The 20,153-nt window shown below is 37.6% G+C and overlaps 1 protein-coding gene across 3 annotated transcripts in view; it reads left to right on the forward strand.

Moving 5' to 3' along the window:
• The first annotated feature begins 281 nt into the window (after positions 1–281).
• LOC131086114 (heparan sulfate glucosamine 3-O-sulfotransferase 1-like) overlaps positions 282–20,153 on the forward strand; it is a 40,979-nt gene continuing 21,107 nt past the window's right edge. The window contains exons 1-2 of one of the 3 annotated variants that reach the window (XM_058028901.1): positions 597–1,164; positions 16,409–16,546. The gene's annotated coding sequence lies outside the window, so the exon portion shown is untranslated. Of the gene's footprint in view, positions 542–596; positions 1,165–16,408; positions 16,547–20,153 lie in introns of those variants that run through there. The other 2 variants (XM_058028898.1, XM_058028899.1) reach the window with 2 other exon arrangements.

Here is a 20,153-nt window from a genome sequence, read left to right on the forward strand (position 1 = left end):
CTGCTCCGCCGCCAGGACACCCGGCGGGCCGCTGGCAGCCCGGAGACCAGGAGGGGCTGCATCTCCCTCCCGTGGAGCTGAGGATGCTCCCGCTGAGCGGGGACTGCAGCCCGCCCGCCCCGTGCCGCGGAGCCTTCCCAACTTCCCACGGCTGCCTCGCCATCCCCGCCCGGCTCCCAGCGCGGTCCCGCCGCCCGTGCCCTGTCCAGGGAGGGGAGACCCCGCCTCCCTCAGGCCGGGCAGGCACGGGCACCGCGCTGCATCCATCCGTCCCTCCGCGCCGGCGGGGCCCGGAGCCGGGGCGAACTCCGGGAGAAGGGACCGTCCCGTGCGCCCTGCCTCTCCGCAGCCCCCGCGCCTGCCTCCTCCCCTGGTCACTGGGACTGATGAATTAATCATGATGTGGCTGCTGTTAATGCATTTATGTGGAGCGGGTTGTGCCAGCGGCTGGCGGCACGGCGGCTGAGGGAGCGCGGGGAGCGCCGGCCCCTCCGCTCCGCTCCGCTCCGCTGGGCCGCGGCTCTCCATGGCTCCGGAGGAGGTAACGGGAGTCGGGACGCGCTCCCCGTGCCCCGGCAGCCCGGGAAGGAAGGGGCAGGGCGGAGGGGGCGCGGGCAGGGCGGCTCCAACTTGCCGGCAGGGGGGACAGGAAGGCTCGGGTTGCCGCGGGAGGCGTGCGGGGTGTGTTCGCTTCGCGTCCCCGAGGTTCCTCCAAATCCTGCCCGTGGTTTAAAAATCGCTCTCTTGGCACAAGCGCGCGGGAGCCGGGCTCACTTTATCGCCGCTGACGCTGTCGAAATCGCTGTGGCTCCAGCAGTAACGACAGCGAGCCCCCTCCCCGCATCCCTCCCTCCTTCCCTCCCTCGGCCGGGTCACCCGCTCCTCGTGAGGAACCGAACGCTGATATTCCATCAGCTTCATTTTCCCCGCTTACGCGAAAGTGAGGAAGACTTGCTAATTAATTTACATACGAGGGAATGATGTCTGAAGGAAGGAAAAAACACCCCGTTGCACCTGCTCCGCCGAGACTTGTCATCTGAATCTGGAGGAGAGCTATAAATCATGTAAAGTGTTCGCGGTGGAGTCGGCTTCTTCTGAGAGCTGTAGGATTATGTATCCAAATGCTGAATTTATATTTCCCACTAGGAAAAGACTGAAACTCAGGTCAGATATAAACTACATCATTTCATTTAAAACAAAACTGTAGTTATTTATTGTAATTCTAGAGGGGGCTTTTCTTCTCCCCTGATTAAATAGAAAGTACTATTAGAGCATGTAGTAATGATTTACACATTACAGCCTGAAATCTCTTGCAGAGTTGAAGGTGGTAGTGTGTAAGGATGGTGCTTTAGAACCACATGTGTCCTCTTATTTTTGCCACACATGAAAAGACTGAGAATAACCAGGCTGGTTTACCTTGTTTTTAGTCTGCACAAACCCGTATTTTCTGAGATGCAGGATGGGGAAAACTTGGACAAGGGGTAGCACAACTTCCATTGAAAATGTTGACTTTCTCAACTACAGCAACTAAAATCTGTGTGATGTCTTTTTTTATTATTTCCACCTTCTGAAAAACTTTAAAAATGTCATAAGCTACTTCCAAGAATTTCACTTACTGCCCCTAAGGCAATACAGTATTTGTTTTTGACGCTTGCCTGCTAAATGAGATGAACTGGGGAGACCTACTGTTCAGTAAGATGTTTGTGTTATTCATGTGCTAGGTATTTCATCATAAAATACAAAATGACAGCTTTAGCCTGATGAGATAATGGTTTTATATTGTAGAAGTTATTAATACTAAATTTTGTGACTTTTCATATATTTCACTGGGTTTGTTGCTGGCAAAACTAGACTGAGGTTTTGTCATTTCAAATGGAACTGATTTAGATTGGGGTTAATTGCTTTAGTAGCCTAGCATGTTTTTGACCAAACTGTGAATGGCAAATATTACAAAATTTTTTGTTCCACTTATGTAAAAATACTGCTTTTTGATTAAGAAGATGTTAAGTGTTATAGATGGATCCTGTACATTGCTTCAGAATGAGGAAACTAAGGAATTTGTGTGCTTTGACAGAATGTGTGATTTGCAAGTTTCATAAGTTGTGAGCTTATTGTAAAATGTGTCTATGTGTGTGGCAAAAGACTGCTATGCTAGTAGAAGAAACTAATAATAACACAGAAATCTGTGAGGTAAGCAAGAACATATGAGCCAGGCTAGCCACTCAATATGCTTACTTTGAAAGCAAGCCTGGATGCAGTAGTTTTCACATCACTGTTCTACAGCAACAAAATAAGGGAGACAAAAATAAGCACAAGCCAGAAATAAAGACAAAAACCTAAAAGGAGACTAGTCAGGTGGGGAAAAACATTTGGAAATCAAGACTTTCTGTCAGATCCAAGAGTGCAGGTCATTGTTAAATGAAATCATACTCACATACACAGCATTTTTATGGCATTTAAGGCAGAAGCCTTGGTCTAGACTATAACCAACCAATTAAAAGAGATTCAGTTGTTGAGAATCTGGTTTGTCACCAAATAAGGGATGGTAGTGGTCAAATGACAGTCAATAAAAGTGGAGTTCATCTTTGAACTTGGAACAGGAGAATAATTTTGTTTTCTTTTCCAAATCTTCTGTGTCTAACTGGAAATGCTGTCATGGACACCAGTCTACAAAGTGGTCCAAATTTATTAATTAGTGAACATTTCTTGTTCTGAGATACCAATAAAATAGAAATACTTTTTTTTCTGTGTAACTGGCATTCTTCTGGGCAGTGCTTTGGCTTTGCAAGTCATAAATGAAATATGGGAGTTCTGATTTGAGGTTTGAACAATATATGTCACTGTGTAAATTTCAGTCCAGTGTAAATTTTTGATTGGCTGTCAAGCGTTGGATTCACTTGTATGTGAAAAACATTTGCTCCATTTCTAAAACAAAGTGTAAAAACTCATTTGTCAGCCAGAGGGAGGTGGGGAAATGTGGTCATACCAGATTTTATTGGCCTTACAGTACTGACTTGTGTTTGGGGATTGTGGGATTGGTGAATGACAGACCCGCCTACATTTTCAATATTTGCAACAAGCCGAGCATGCTTTTTGGGTCAGGAAAGCAGAGTGCTGCTTGTTTAGTGATGGACACATCTTTGAAAGGAGCTGAATGGAGAAGAGTTGGCTGTCTGCAACATTGCTCAATATTCACTTGCTGCTACACAAATGATTATGTGACAACTGGCCAGTAGTTAGAGACATGTGAATACGCCCTCTCTCTTTTCTGTAGCTGTTTTTGCTTTACCCACTGCCATGGAAATCCTCTGAATGGGTTGTTCAATGATTAACATGTTACCATGTTATAAAGGGGGGGGGATAATTGTATGTCTTAACAGACAGGTTAAATTACGTGATTCTGAATAGTGACAGCGTTTGAGGTGTATTTGCTTGGAGTACAATCAAATTCTCTCTTTGACTGTTTATATAGTAAGCAGGAATCCATTAAACTGGCCAGGAGGACAAATATTTAATGAAGACTCAAAGAGGTAATATCATTTCTGTATGTTTGCAGTGCACTGCTCTGTTTAGGTGCTGATTAAATGTTCTGATCTCAAGGAGGTTTTCTAATCATCTGCTTTGATGCAATATTCCATAAAAACATTTAAGCTAGAGGGGTAGGAATTTAAGTCTTAAGATTGTTTTCTCTTAAGGATAAAAATGGCATGAGGTTCTCTCACAGCCCTAGTTGAATTTTAGTGGGAATAGTGTGAAGCAAGAAGTCTGGGAAGCAGGGGGAGCAGAACCAGGAACAGTTGGTCACAGTAGTAATTCCGGGCTGAAGAAACGACCTTTCTGAGCTAAACAGCAATCTTATCTAACTTGAGTTATAAAGTCATCACAGTCTACCTTTAAGTACATTGCCCTGTTGTTCTTTCTGTTCTTTCTGTTCTATCTTAAAGATATTTCAAAACCTCTCTCCTAATGCTTAGAGCTTTCTTTGAACTTTCAACCTAAATATATTCTTTGATTCCTATTTTTTAATCTCTCTATATTGTTATTTTAAACCAACTCCTTCCTCGGCGTGTAGCCCTCAATAAATTATAAACATCGATCATGTGTCTTCTCAGCTTTTATGTGCTAGGATCAAACAAGCAGAGCAAGCACCTTTTAGTCTGTGTGGCAAAACAGAATAAATAGGAAGATACAGAGGCTAGTAACTTGATTCTCCTGAATTTGAACCTTGTACCTGAAGTGTTTGCTCAAAGTCTTGAATAAGACTGCTAATACTCCACTTGGTCTTTTGAAAATACTTTGTCAGACACTGGTGAATATCAAGTTTGTTTTACAGATAGGCCAGGTTAGTTTAATCTCTTAATAGTAAACATGGGTGGGTGATTTATCTTTTTTGTGTTGCTTTCAAATGCAAGAGAGATAAATAATAAGAGACCATCGCAGAAATAATCAGAAATTCTGCTATTCGTAATCATGTGGCTTTGAAAAGTAGCTAAAGGTTTTCCCATTTCTAATCCTGTGCAAATGCTCCTCCAATTTCTTCTGTAAGTTAGCAAGAACCTCCCCAGTATCAAGAGGGCTTACTGTAACCAGTTTTTATTAAAACACCTCTGCTTTTCACCGTGTTTACAGATGTGGTAAAGTGAGTGTGAAGAACGATTTCAAAGTCCATTCAATATGTTACCATTAGTCATCAATAGTTACCATTAGTTATCATTCAATAGTTACCATTTGTGTCAACTTTATTTTTGTGTTATGCTTGTATTTCCAACCCAGTAAATAATTGCTGGGTGATACTATGTCAAATTCCTTATTGAAATCTGGAGAGAGTGGATTTTGAATGTTCTTTCTCATAATATTTGCTTTTCAAAGGATTGGCTTCTCCCTCCCTCCCTCCCACCAAACATTTATAAATACTGATTAAGATCCCTTCTGAGCCTTCTCCAGGAAAAAGTAATTCAGCTCTCCCTTCCTTTCTTCAAATGACAGATGCTCCAAGACCCTTATCTTTGTGTCCTGAATGGCCGTACTGGATGTACACCAGTATGTCCATGTCTATTCTGTACTGGGGAGCCCAGAACAGGAGGCAATATTCCAGATATGACTTCACTGGTGCTGAGGGTCAGGATCATCTCTCTCATCCTGCGTTTCCTAACACAGAAAGTGTTGGCTTTCATTCCTACATGGGCACTTTGCTGACTCATGTTTAACTTCTTGTCCATTAGGACATTCCCCATCCTTTAGTGCTCAGTTCTTTCCCCCTGGCCGGTCCTAAGACTTTTACCAGTCCACAAAGTTATTTCTCTCTGGGTGAAGAATGTGTATTTTCTTTTGCCGAGCTTTATTTCTGCAACCTGCTGAGGTCCCACTTAACAGCAGTGCAACTGCTCCTTATTTCACACACTCTCCAACTTGCTGAGTGTGCCCTCAGTCCCATTATTCTGGTCTTTAAGGGAAATGGCCCCAATATCAGCAGGGGTACACAATTAGTAATGTTCCCAGCTGAATATTTTGTGGCACTGATCACAATCCTCTGAGCCCAGTAATTCCACTACTTTCCATTTCACCTCACTTTCATGCTTCATTAATAATAATGTAATTGTTAGTAATAATAGTTAGTAACATCAGTAATAATTTTACTACTGCTGTGTGACCAGGAAAATAACAGATAAAAATATCTCTTCACCATCTTTCCTTGCTCTGGTTTCATAGCACTGGCACGTGTGTGCACACACGTGCACCAGCTGACAGTTGTCTGTTTGTCTGTGTTTGAGTGTATGAGTGTGAATTACTCATACCATATGTTTGACACAAGGAAGATACTATTTTACATGTCATAGAGGCACTGCAATTTTTTTTGCATTAGATTTAGTTCCCCACCTCATTTTTTATAGGTCAAATGAACCTCTGGACTTGTTATAGTTACAGGGAATTTGAAATGTGAACTTGAAATTGATTGCAAAATACAGGTGAATTAATTGCTCTATAGCTGATTTTTCAGAAGCCAAATGGTCTTTCATTCAGGTGAAGAAATTGTGTGCCTTATGTTAAAAAATGCAAGGGTTTTTTTTATGTTTCCTTCAAATAGCAAAAAAATGTTTTGAGAAAAATTGCTTCGGTGTTCCATATTTTCTCTTGCTATTTGCACTCACCTGCTTTGCCAGCAGCAGTGAGAAAAGACACTGAACTACCCTCATTGTCAAGCAATGCTTAAGATTTCTAGGGTGAGACTCAGGGCTCTGTGTTTTGGCTCAAAATATTTAAGTTTGGTCTAGGATCAAGCTGTTTTGCTGCAGGAAAATTCATTCAATATTGCTTGAAGAGAAGGAGTTTTCCATTTCTTTAGCAAGTGACTGATACTTTTGCTTTTAGCTAAAAAAGATATATTTTATTTGTGTGTGTGCATATAGAAGAGTGATAAAAAGGAACTTTGTAATCAAATGGCTTTCCATTTACAGAATACTGCAATGATAGCACTTAAAATACTGAAAATGATGATTCTCTTTCTTTCTCCATGAAATGAGGATACAGTGTCCTAGGGACAGTGATGAGCTAATTGTACTTACAACTTAGTACCTTGAAACTGATTTTGAGAAGCAATCTAGTCTTTGCTGTTTGATTCTGAATTGACATTCTGCAGTAACTCCATCAGAAAAATGGGAGAATTTGCCTTCTTTGTGTGATATTAAGGCCTCCAGAATTTGGAGAGAAGTGACCCTTGGCATCCAAGCTGCAGTGAATAGGTGGGAATTGAAAAATTGTGAATGGGCACCTGTGCAAGTATGCAGCTCTAGCCTTTACTTTTATTTCCCAAATCAGTGTAAGTGCATAAATGCTAATCATCTGAATTTCAGAAAAATAATTGCTTTAGTTTTTTTTCTTTTTGTTGTTGTCTATAATTCCCTGTTAACACTGTACATCTGTTTAACTTGGAAAGGCAGAGCAAATCCTTTTCCACTGAGGTTATAAAAGGTGCAGATATAGTTATTAAGTAAAATGTTACACATTACCTGCAGAACAATGGAGAAAATGATTTAATATTTTGTCCTACTACAATTCTCCAGATTGCTAACCAACCATTTTGTGTCATGTAAGTTTCTGCAAGTAAAGAAACTCAGGGTTTCAGAAATTGAGAGCTAAAAAACATGTTCTACTTTTAGTAAACTGCAAGGAGTAGACTTTTTTTTTCCATGAAATTGGCAACAGAAAAATATGTTCTGAGGTTGTATTTATTTACAATGGGATCTTACAGTGGATAGCTGAAAAAAAATTGAAGTGAGATATTACGGATTTAGATTATTTTGATGAATGGCAAAGTATCAGTTAGTAGAGATACTGGGTTTTAGACATGAATTAATAAGGTAATTCAAATACAAGCAAAAAATTTTAGCTTCTGGATGAAGATAAACTGGGCTACTTCTGTCCTTGTCATAATTTAGCATTTGTATAGTGTTCACAAGGTAAAAACTCCTTGTAGACACTAATGATCTTCATTACACCTGAAGCCAGGTAGGTGTTCTGCAAATTAATGGTATAGGACCAATATATTTTAGACCTAGAAATCTGCTAAGAGTTTGAGTTTTGGTATAAATGCTTTTGAAGTTTATAAAGGGCAGACTACATCCCTCAGAATCCAGAATCAGCTCTTACAAGATATGCTTTCATTTTTAAGGAACAAAGATACAAGGCTTCATTGAGAACACTTGAATAACATCATGTCTCTTTGATAACAAAGTCTAGTCAGACATAGTTTTTTTCTGAATAAAAGTGTTGGATACTACAAAGAACATTTTTTAAAGGTTCACACAGAATAGATCCCTAATTTATGAAGATTCTATAATATTCTGCTTCCATTTTGTGGAAAGGTATTTACACATGGAAAGAGGGAGATTGTCTCTCCTGTCTCCACCCTCCTTGGTTGACAGACTTTCCCTCCAGCAAGCAGTTGACAGCAATCAGTTTGCGGATTATTTCTGGAAGGAAAAAGTTTACAGCTTTTCTCCAACAGTAAGATTAAAAATAAAGTAGCTGTCATCTATTTCCATGGCTTAACTAGTTAAAATCATAGCCACAAAAATGCCATATTACTCAGCTAAGCTGTTCACTGCAATTTATACAGTCAGCAGACCTTATTAAATAAAGGCAGTCAAGCCTTGCAAACAATAGCTTGTAACACAAAATTTCTAAAAATTAAAATTTTACTGGAAGTTCAGAATTTGTTATTTATCGTTTACATACACATACACTAAGTGTTTAAAATAATCCTTACACAGATATTATAATGAAATATTTATTTTGGTGACCTTGTCACATATGAAGGGCATGTAGGTAATTCTCAGGATGAAAGAAGTTCATGTCTTATGACAGCCAGATTCTTGAGCTCTTCCAGATTCTTGAGCTCTTCCAGACTTGGCTCACATTAATCCTCACAGCACTGTGTTTTCCATTGCACCATTTATAAAGGTAAATACTGTCAAGTTTAAGATGGAAAATAATTTGCATTTGTCAGCTTTGGCACTTTCTAATGCTAGATTCTTGAGATGCAATATGAAAATAAACATGTAAGGGCTTTCTTTTTCTAGACTGCTGCAGTCAGAAATCTTTTAGACCTTCTCCCCAAACATTAGGCTATTTCAGTCTCACAAATTATGACTCAGCTTCCTTTGCACCATATGCTACCTTCAGCTTATTCTGTAAATAAATAGTTCCATTTACTTAGATGGTGTTTTTTTGGGCTTTTAAAATCTACCTAATTTACAGAATTTTGTTGTATGGGTTTGATTTTGTTCTGTACTATACAATGTGAAGTCTTCCAGTAGTTTTAGCAACCACATCACCAATTTTCTGGCTATGGTAATTTCCGTCCTTTCCTATAGTAGAGTAATGAAATATCCTTACTATGTGTAGACTTTGTCATGCTTCTAGAGTTTTCTAAATTCAAAATCTGATATGTGCACAAAAAGAACAAAAGGCTCATTATTTTCATATTCTGCTGCATTCTTACCTTAGCTCTAAGTTCCTGGATCCTAAAGTAAGATTCATGCCTGCACACTGCAAACACTCCTGAGAACTTAGGCCTCTTTAGCAAGTTAGAGACCTCAACACTTGTGTTGTTTCATTATTTTTTTAATCCCTCCTCTGCAAAATTATGGAAGTTTAGGACAGTTATTTCAATGGTTAATGGCTGGCTTTTTATGCTTGCAACTTCATCTCCTTTATTCTGAGAGTATAAATAGTGCCAGTGATAGAAAAAGTTTCAAAACTAAATTTATCTTGAAAAGAGAACTGTTATGATAATTATGCATAGAGTTTTAGAAAAGGGAAATAATATAAATCTTGACTAAATAGTCATTACTCAAAGTTAGATAATCTGCTATTCCGAAAAGAACACTGTATCATTCTTATTTTGAATCCTTGTGTGGTCACAGGCACAGAACATGGTGCTGTAATACTCCAAGGAATTGTTCTACTTTGCTTCTATAGGGAAGCACTTTCCTTTAATCAAATGCAAGCCAATAGAAATGCACGAGCATCGAACAGGGCTCTGTGTAGCCTGCTGGGAGATATTTAAAATTGTGCTAGCTTGCACTAGAAGGAAATGCTGTTAAAGCATTTTGTTTTGTTTCTTTAAGAACTCTAATATTCAGTGTGTAAAATTGCCATTAAAAAAAAAATCAGATAATATCATATATATTGATTAAGGCAATTAACTGTTCAGCCAATTGTGGAATAATACCATAAATGTTTTAACATGTTTATTCCTGTACAAGCCGATCATATTACTTTATACTATAAATAAAATATATGGGCTACTCTATTGTTTCTACTTTACTTTTTGTGATCCTGGGGTATTCTCATTTAGTAAATGGAAATAATCATATATATATGTGTCTATGTGTGTGTGTGTATATATATATGGAAGGAAATAATGATATAGGTCTTAAATTGCAAGTATTGTTTCAGTTAAGATGATTTTGCATTTATCTATGAATGATTCCTTGCTAAAAAGGTTAAGAAAAAGAAGAATGTTCAAATTACAGAGTAATTTTTTTAAATTATGAGTCAAAAAATATCAGTTGTCTCTGTATATGGTGTATTGTAAGTGCATTAGTATTTTGACATATTCTCTGTCTGTTCAGCCATGTGCTGTTGATCCTGGTCCCATGAAATGTGTTATTTGTGCATAGCAATTAATAGCAATAGTTACTTTAAAATTTTTCTTTTGTTGATTTTTTTGTTGTGGATAGCAAGATTAAATTTATTTTTTCCGTCTTGTTATAATCTCATTTTCTTAAACAGATGGAGCAACCAAGCCTAGACTGTGAGTTGTTACATAGGAAGCTTTGGGTAAGATTCAGAATTAAGTTTTGGGTTGGTAGCCATTGAATGAGACATTTTCAGTATGAGATTATGTTCCGTGGTTTAGATGTATTGTGTAATTGAGGTAAATTTGTTCTTAGCACTTTAAAATGTTCTTATGTCAGGCATGAAGAAATTTTAGGTATTGACATAGGGTTGGTGAGAAACTTTTGGAGGGAATGTACCTGTCCACACTATTTCAACATAATATTACCTGAGAAAATGTTTATTATGTTTAAATAGAATTACTCACTTCCTACTCCTAACTAAGTTTAAGAGAACTACAGGTTTCAGGAAGCTGAGCTGTAGGAGAGAGCTTACCATGCGGGCAGCAGGAAATCTGTATAAGTAGCAGAGTTTGGTTCACCTAACATAATAGGATTTTTTCTTTTTTTTAACAAAGAGCTAGGGCAAAACTTCTTTCCCTTTCTACAAATGACCTGAGGAATTTTGCTTCCTAAACGAACTAATTTATTGTACTACTGGAGCTTCAGAATTCCTCAGAATACAAATTCTACCTTCCAGTTAGTTAGATAAGTATCCAAGTATGAAATAATTTCATCTTGACCTTTTAATATCTAACTTATTTGAATTTTGCCTCTGAGTAAATACCTACTTACCTTTAATACATTCCTGTTTAATGGGGAATGGCTCTGAAAAGTGATTGCCATCAAATTGTTAAGGTAATAAGGAAAACGTTTTCTCTATTTGAAGTTTTATACATTAGTTTCTTCCTATTTAATATCAAGAGCATGGGTTTAGGAAGGCTGAGTGAAATGGGAGGAGCTATAAATGGTTTTCCTCCAAGATAACTACACAATCCTTTCAAAGTTTAACTGAACTAAGAATTTTAAAATCTTATTAATTCAATAAGTATATAACACTTCTCTCTTCTCTCCATTCAGTGTATTTTACTGAATGGCCATTATATTTTTTAAGAAATATCTGTACACCCAAATCAATATTTTAGATTTAATTTGGCCTTATATTTCAGAGTCTTCTTATATTGATGTGACCTCAGATCCTGGCTGGCAAAGTAAGGTGTACTCTGTGTGTTTGTCTGAGAGTAGCTACTTCATGTGCTCAAGTCCTAGATTCACATTTTCTCCCAGTGAAAATGCAAGTAACTTAAAAATACTGTTTTATTGTCTTGCCAATTAGATTTCATCTGCTGCATGTGGAACTGTTATTTTGTAGAGAGTAAATAGAAAATAATAAAAAAAAATAGAATAGAAAAAGTAAATAGAATATCATTTAAAAAATCATGTACTGTTCTTTCTGGGGGTAGCAGAGGGTATGAAACACATTGAACAATAGGGTGGAAAGATAAATGCTCCCATTTTAATGCAGCCTAGGTAAGAGGAATGCCTGGGATTAATCTAGTGGTAAATTACTTTCTATCCTACACTCATAATCTGTGTTTATTGGACTTGTTATTGTGTGGTAATCCAATTTCTCCATATGACACCAGTGTAAAAGAGAACTGTCTTTGCCTGCAGAGACCAGTGCCATTTATTGTCCTGCTCATCTCTTTCGCAGAGCAGAAAGTGATTGTACACTGCACTGCATTTCCAAGTACAGCCTTCTCTGCCCTTCATTTGGTGTTCTTTGATTCTTCATTTGGCACAGAAAACTCGAGAACTGAGTCTGTTTTGATCTACATGGCTTGACTTTATAGATGAGGCTCAGATTGGCTGTCAGTGGAAAAGCTGAGTTTTTTGCTCTGAATAACCAACAGTTGGCCAGCAGCTGTATGTGGAAAGGGCTCAACTGTAGAGCCTTGTTGTGAAAAGCCAGTGCTTTATCATCCATGTAATTGGTGTCTGAAATCCATCTGCAGCCAAGTGTTAGCAGATAGCTCAGGTTAGAAATTAACAATCTCTAGCAGTGATAGCCAATTCCTGGAGAAAACCAAGGATGCTGGAGGAATTAGCCACTGTCTCTCATTCATGCAGCTGAGGGGTTTTGCTGAAATAAACCTTAGAAGAAATGAGAAAATGGCATAGAAATGAAAAATGAAGCAAATGCTCGTGACCTTCTGTGAATGACTATTTGAAGTGTGAATTCAGACACTACTTTGTGAGAGGTTTTAGATGGAATGGTAGATGAAGGAAAATAGTAAGTAACAGAAAGCATGCTTGCTTGTGATTTGTTGCGCTAAGAAAAGCAGAAATTTACCTCTGTAAATAAGCAAGATTGCACCAGACACCAAGTTCCATCATCTGTTTCTTTTCTTAATCAGAAAAAACTTGGAGGACTATGTAATTTTATGTACAGCTGTCTAGGTAAGATGTAGTTGAGCTCATTCCACCTTTAGCAAGAACCAACTCTTTTCGTGCTAAAATAATCAAGAAAAGAATGGAAAAGACAGGATCATCATTCCATCTCTGATCTGTGTAATTGGCCCAAGGGATTGCTAGAGAACTTCAGTTTTCTTATTTATATTTTTTTAGAGCACTTGAGTCTTCTAGCTGGGGAAGGAGTTATTAAATCTGCACGGTGCACTCTAACTCACTTCTGAAGGACTTGCACCTGCTTCCACTGAAATGTCTGAGAAGCCAGACAGGGCTTTGGATGAGGAGAGGTCTGAGCACACATCTTGCCCCTGACTTGTTAAACAACTGTTGAGCAACAACAGCTATAATTGTTGAAACCAAACCTGGTCATGTTGGAACTGGAAAGAGATTAATTCTTCTAGAATGGAATGTTGATTTTTTTTATGCTGTGGGTAATAGAGGTTTTTTTATCCATACTTGCTTAAAAGTATGAGAACCTGTAATCTGCAGCAAGTGCAGTGTGTAAGATGATAGAACCCACCAAAAAGTGTTACTTCCTGCACTGCTTTGTCTCTTGCTGTATGTGTAAAACTTGTTACAGAATTAGCGTTTAACATTTCTTTCTCTTACCTACATCTACTCTAAGATCTTTTTTTCTTATTCTCATACAGTGTGTTATTTGTGGTCGTACAAATGTGTGTATTTCTAGAAGATAGATGATGTCCTGTTTGGATTTTTGTTGTTGTTGTTTAACAGTGGTAGGGCTAGCTCTGACCTTATTCTGTTCCTTTAAAATGAATTATGAATACTTTTGTAAATACTTCTGTAAATACTTCACAGATTATAGGCTTATACAATAAATTCATGTTGGAAGGTACCTCAGGAGGTATCTTGGTCCAGCCTTCTGCTCAAGAAATGTTGAAATCAGGCCAGGTTACTCAGGGTTTTCCCAATTTGGTCTGGAAAACATCTAAGGACAGAGACAGTACCACCTCCTGGGACAACCTGTTCCCACGCCTGACTGTCCTTGGGGAAAAAACCACTTTTCTTTATGGGCATCTTTCTTTCAATTTTGTTTTGTAAACATATTTTTAGAAACAACAACAAGACCAAAAAAAAAAAAAAAAACAACACGTGAGTACAATAAAATCATTAGTTCTGTTTTCCCTGTATCTCATCATCTGGTTTAGTTATTTTTATACCTGCAGCTAGGTCTAAAGAATGCTTTAATTCTATCTCATCTTTAAAAATATAAAGTTTAAAGTCTCTCCTGGAGTCATAATTTGTTTTTTATATTTTAGGATTTGTTTTCAGGAGAACTGAAAAAACTCATATTACAGATATATCTTCCTTCTTATTAGCAGTGTGTTAAATTTTGTCATGTTGCTTTCTGTTTCAAGTAGATCATAAAAATGTTTTTAAATATCTTATATTGGTTTTAGTTCAGCCCTCTTAGATTATCTTTTTGGGACACTGGATGCAGTTCAGGCAACACCTTTTGCCATTTGATTATTGGTACCAGAGCAATGAAACTGAAAATGGATTTCTAAAACTGAATATCAGGAAGGACAGTGTAGGGCATGGATATAAAGTATTACAGAGCACCTGGTAGCTGCTGATGTTTATGTGCCTGAGCAGTTGGGGGTGCTTAAAACTGACACAGCACATTGAGATTTATCAGATTGATAACCATGAGTTCCACAGACGTGCTGTGGGCTAACAGAGACACCGTAAAGTCTTGTCAGGAATGAAGTGTTGTGTCTGTAATTGTAACAGACAGTGAACCCTACCAGTTCTACAAGTAAATAAATATATAAGCTTCCTATAATGAACCTTTTTGACAGCCTAAATGTAATATATGTAGGCTCTTTTTCCTTGTCTGATAAATAGAAATTTTTAAGTATTCTGAGTTTTTGGGGTTTATTCTTTATTCTTTAGAAAAAGGACCTACATTAAAGGTGTCAGAAGCACATGCATTTTCTGAGCTGCTTCACTAAGTGATCTGTTTTATAACATTGTACTTAGAACAAGGCAATTTATAACTTCAGGCACATAGCTAATTTTGAATAAAAACATTGCTGCTAAAAAGATTTCATATCAGTGGTGTTAAAGAGCAGTGCTTATTGTTTCAACAAACAAGGCTACCCTTTAGGCACTAAACAGTAATCTTTCATTTGTATTTATATATACACCTTCAACTTTCAAATTAATATCTAGTTGATAGAACTTGATGAATGCATTGGTTTCACTAAGACTGAAGCATTTTGCAGTGGCTCAGAGCAGGCCAAACAAAAAGGTCACACGTGCTTTAATTGCACATTCTTCAATCCCAATCCACAAATTTCCTTTTTCTTAGTTTCCTCCCATTTATGGTGACTGTACAGATACTCCTGTAGCACAAGTGGACTTTAAAGGTAGTTATTATCAATTATAATAAATTTATAAAGCAACAATAATTAAAAATATTGACTCGTTATTATAAAGCAACAAGAGTCAATATGTTTAATTATTAACATCTTCACCCACACCTGTACCTCTTCTTTGTTGTTTTGGACCCCTGAATATGTGCCACAGAATAGATTATAAACTAAGGCTATTTTTACTGGAGGTGTCCATATCGCACATGGTTGGAGTTGCAGAGTATTGTACTTTTAATGAGCCAGATGTAGAGGTTTTTCAGCTTTCCCAGCAACTTCTGATGCTTTTACCTACTCTCATAACTTTGATTTCTGATTAAATTTAAATAATACTAACAGTTGTTTTCTGAAATTCTTGCTGCTTTATAGTTGTTTCTAAGAGCATCAAAGACTAGAATGAAATTTATATTCTTTTAAACTAATTAAAATGTTTTACTGCAGAATACTAAGCATAACCTTCATGATCAGAGTGTGCATATGAAACAACTCAGTACTAAACTGCAGGAGAGAACCTGCACACACAGAGAGATTAATGTGTAGGGTGCATTGAAGATGATGCTGGAGAATTTTGCAGCTTGTTGTGAAAAGATCTGGCAGCTTCATGTGTATCTGCCTGTGCTGCTGTGCTTGTAGCTCTGACTCTTCAGGGCTGTTTTGGTTATAAACTGTATCTTACACTAGCAGAGGATGTCAGCTTTCAGCAAGCCAAGATGTAGAAGGCAAGTGTAATCCCAGGCTGTCTCCTGAGGCACTGCTGTCTGATAGCTATACAAAACCAGCTCTTGAATACCTAAACTTTGTATTTTTTAAAAATACATTTGTTTTTATGCTCATTATTAATACTTTTTGTCTTTTGCCTAGCAGTTGGCTTTGGATTGGATTGGATTGTTTTGCTTAGAGTTTTTTTGGGGCATTGGTTTAGGTTTTCTTAATGCTCCAGAAAGTTCCATATTTAATCAAATACAAGGAATGCCATGTCTTCAGGGCAAATACACAGCAAGGTGAGACCTAAAGCCAACCTGTGTTTGAATAATCTGCTAATGAATAAGAATATGGTAATTTACCCGTAAAGACTTTTTCTGTTTCACTACATTCAGTTCTTGAGAATGAATAGTGACCATTTAGCAATGTCCAAGTTCATATTGAGCATCTGGCTCTTCTTTATGATTCAAGTGTTTGATATATTAATTTTTGAATAGAATCTTATGTGGATTAAATGATCCAACCTTTTTAAAACTTCCTTTCTACTTCTTTCAGGGAAAATTCAGGGAAAGAGATGCTGATGCTTTGATATCTGTTTCTTCTTCCTTTTCTTTTTCTTAATTATGTTTCTGCAACCATCTGTTCTTTTTAATCTAGTTTGATGCCAGAAGGTTCTTACTCAGGGCAGAACTAGCTTCACAGACAATACTGTGTCATCCTTGCATCATCATAGACAGAATTGGATTTTTGCACAGGAGTAACATTTGCGCAAAAGTCTCCAACTGAAAAAAAAAGGTACTGGTGGCTTTCTTGTGACCTTTTTTCCATTGAAGTGTTTCTTAAAAGCATGCTTAGTAAAATCCTGATATTTAATAAGTAGCAGTTCATATTGAAAAAAGCTCAAAGACTTTTTATTCTTTGTTCTCCAATGCAGAATTTCATGTGTGAGGCTACTCATGCACTGACAGCACTGCCTGCTGTGACATTTTCTGATTATTAGTGATTACTGGCAGCACTTTGCAAGTATTCCACAGCAGAAAATATTTCATTATAGGTGCAGCCAAAATCTTAGTCAAGAACTGCATCTCAAATAATAGATACCAATGAAGTGATGAAAAACAAGCCACAACACAAAAAAACCAAAACAAGAAAGCATGAAAATTATCAGGACTCAGGGATGACTTTCAGTACAACATCATGAAATTGAAATTTAGAGGCTTTCTAACTCTTTGGACTACTTTACTTAAAAATGTTGGTAGTTTATTTTTCTAATGTATTTTTCACTGTGCCTCAGTTTTGATTCTTTATTTAGCTCTTTTGTGAATTATCTCTAGAGAGTTTAATAGCTCAACCTCATTTGTTATTAAGAATCTAAAAGAAAAATGGCCAAAGGTCAGGGAAAGAATATCAGTCTTTAAAATTAAATCTTATACATATATATATTCTGAATCCTTTTCCCCCCCTACTATCTCACCAGAGGATCTTTAGTTTGTCTTGAATAAGATAAAAAGGCTTCAAAATAAAGTCTGTCTAGTTTTCCAAGTATTTTCTTCAAAAGCAGGTTTTCAGTTACACTATCAGATGTTTTTCCTTGCAGAAGTTTATTACTGAAGTTATGCTGAGCAGAATAGAGACATGAAGAGCACTGCAGAGTGTCCAGGCAGGAGAGCAGCTGCTCCCCTGCAGCACCCACAGGGACATCCCTGCTGACAGTGACAGGGCACCACAGCCACTGCCTAAAAACTGCCTGCTCCAGGCTGGGGGCTTATCTGCCCGCCTTGCTTCCTCACCAGGAACACTCCTTTGGAACACAACAAAATTGCAAAAGGCACCCTTTTTTTCAGTTATGTGGAATATCTAATTTTAGAGAGGATAATTATAAAGCATAGGTGGACAAGAACTGAAAAGTTGCAATTGCAAACTAGATATAATTAAACATTTATTGTGTTTTATTTGAAGAATTTGAGCATGGCTTGTAAATGCTTAAAAATATGCTGGGATATGATAGTGTTCCTTGTGGAGTGGGTTTTTGCTCTGTGGGAAGAGACCTTTCAGTCACCTCTGGTAGTTGCACTTATGCTTTTGCCATCCTGAGGTTTCTATCAGAAAAGGTTCACTTCTACTGGTGTGTTCTATTTCATTACAAGATTTGGTTACCAGCCCCTCCAGATTTGTCTGCCCTGCACACAAGGGGCATAACATAAGAGTGAGCTCTCAAGGAAACTAATATTTAAGGGGTTATTTTATTTACTATATTGCAATGTGTCCTGGAATTCAAGCCAGGGACCACTGGGTGGGGCTGTACAAATGTCAGAGAATTCTGCCTGCAAGTTTGCAATACAAGCATGAGCTAAGAGACAACACATGGATACAAACCAAGAAGGAGGAGTAATGTAAGGCAGCAGGGAGATGTGAGATGATCATCATTCAGCAAGAAGCAACTGGCTTTTGAAGGTCAGGGAAGTAAAGAATTGAAGCAGAGCAATGAAGTGGCTTTGCTGATGCTTTCTGGGGTGTTTTGTGTGCAGAAGAGCAGCAGCTGTGCAATGCTCCTGCAAGGACAGCAATGGGCAGCAGACATGAAGGACAGCTAGATGATGAAAGATGTCAACAGAAAAGATTGATTATGAACCACTGAAGAAAATGAGGAGAAGCAGAAGACTATACACATTTTTGGCCTATATTGGGATTACTTCAAATCCTTTCAATTTTCCTTCTCTTAAAGAATTTTGTTGTAGAACATCAGGGTTAAAGCATTCATCCTACATACAGTATATTATAGCTTATCAGAAGAGTTGCATGTTAATCTGACAAAGTAATTTCTGTTATCTTTCAGTTCCAGTACCTACAGAATCCAAATGTTTTAAAGATTGAAGTCTTCTGAGAATACATCTGATTCTTTCCTTTTGTGTGTCAGGTTGCTGAAAATTTCACTCTGAATGGCTGCTGCCATGCTTAATTAGCAAGCAGATCCTAAGTGAAACTGCTTCTTCACCAACTGTGACCAGCAGGTATTGACAAGAAAGCCGTGTAAACTCTACAAATGACTGCTGGTGTGCTTAAACCAGCAGAAAAATATGTTCACTTCAATGTCCCTGGGGCATTTGGCTTTGTATTAGACAGCAGCTTTTACTGGAAATGTGAGCACAGGGCTTGTGAACTTGCAAAAATCTATAATGTTCCAGCTGTTTGCAAAGGTCCCCACACACTTATTGGTACAATGTTGTCAATATTTAACTCAGTAAGTTCAAAACTTTTCTTCTAGGGGATATAAAATCAAAAAAGAGATTGTCCATTTTTCCACTTTTAAAAATTGTTTTTGATCTATTTTTGTTACTCTTTTTTTTTTTTTTCCAGATACTGGGACTAAAGCCTTAAAGCTGTCCTTTTCCCTTCACTGCAAGATCTTTTGCTCTCTACCACCATGAGAATTTTAATTTGTCTAGTAAAATTATTCTCACAAAGGAGAAAAAAATACAACCTTGCAGGAAAAAAGTAAGAAGCCTTAGTTAATGTGTATTAAATTCTGGGAAGAGTTGTTGCCTTTGCAAGTAAAATCATGCTGGGTTTTGTGTTCTTAGGAGAGAATTAATTCTCCATCCTTACTGCAACCAACAGGGATTCCCAGCTCCTGCTTGTGAATAAACTGTAATATTGACCCTTCAGTGCCAGTCAGGATGCAGACAGGTGTCAAGAGCCATCTGGCCTGGCCTGACCATAGGTCCTCATTTGTGAAGGTGCTAATTTCTTTATCATTAGAACCTTTGGCTTCAACAGACCTAGACACCTGGGAATAGTTTGCATTAGAAATTTGTATTAATCCACAGTCTACCCAGAGGGGATATGTGTGTGTATATTTATATATATATATATATATATATATATATATACACATGAAAATGTGTGTCCTTCTGTTTCAAAATAATATGAAAGTAAGATAAATTTATTTAAAATATACTGTTGGAGAATTGGAGAATTCAATGTATTTGTAGCTTGATTAGTTGTGAAATTCTCTAATTTACTAATTTAAGATCATTTGTGATCAGTTACGCAGAATTTCTCTTTTGTATAATTGGAATCCAATGTACATTTTATATCCCTATTCATGGAGATATATGTGCATAGTCATTATCTGCATGAATTCAAGAGTGCTGTATTGTGGATTAAAACTGGAAAAAAATTAATCTTGCAGACCAGTGTCAGTGAGGACTTTTGCTATCTTGAATAGTAGCTGCAATTTTTAACAATATTTTTGTAGATTGCCTAAGGAAGTGATGTGTTTTCCATCACTGGAAATTTTACAAGCTCAGGTTATGCAAACATCTGTCAAGAATGGTTTCAGTGTACTGATCAAGCCTAGGGGCAGAGTGGCAAACTGAGTGACCTCTTGAGGTCCCTTCCA

This window comes from Melospiza georgiana, chromosome 8 (genome assembly GCF_028018845.1).
Source record: "Melospiza georgiana isolate bMelGeo1 chromosome 8, bMelGeo1.pri, whole genome shotgun sequence".
NCBI classification, from domain to species: Eukaryota; Metazoa; Chordata; class Aves; order Passeriformes; family Passerellidae; genus Melospiza; species Melospiza georgiana.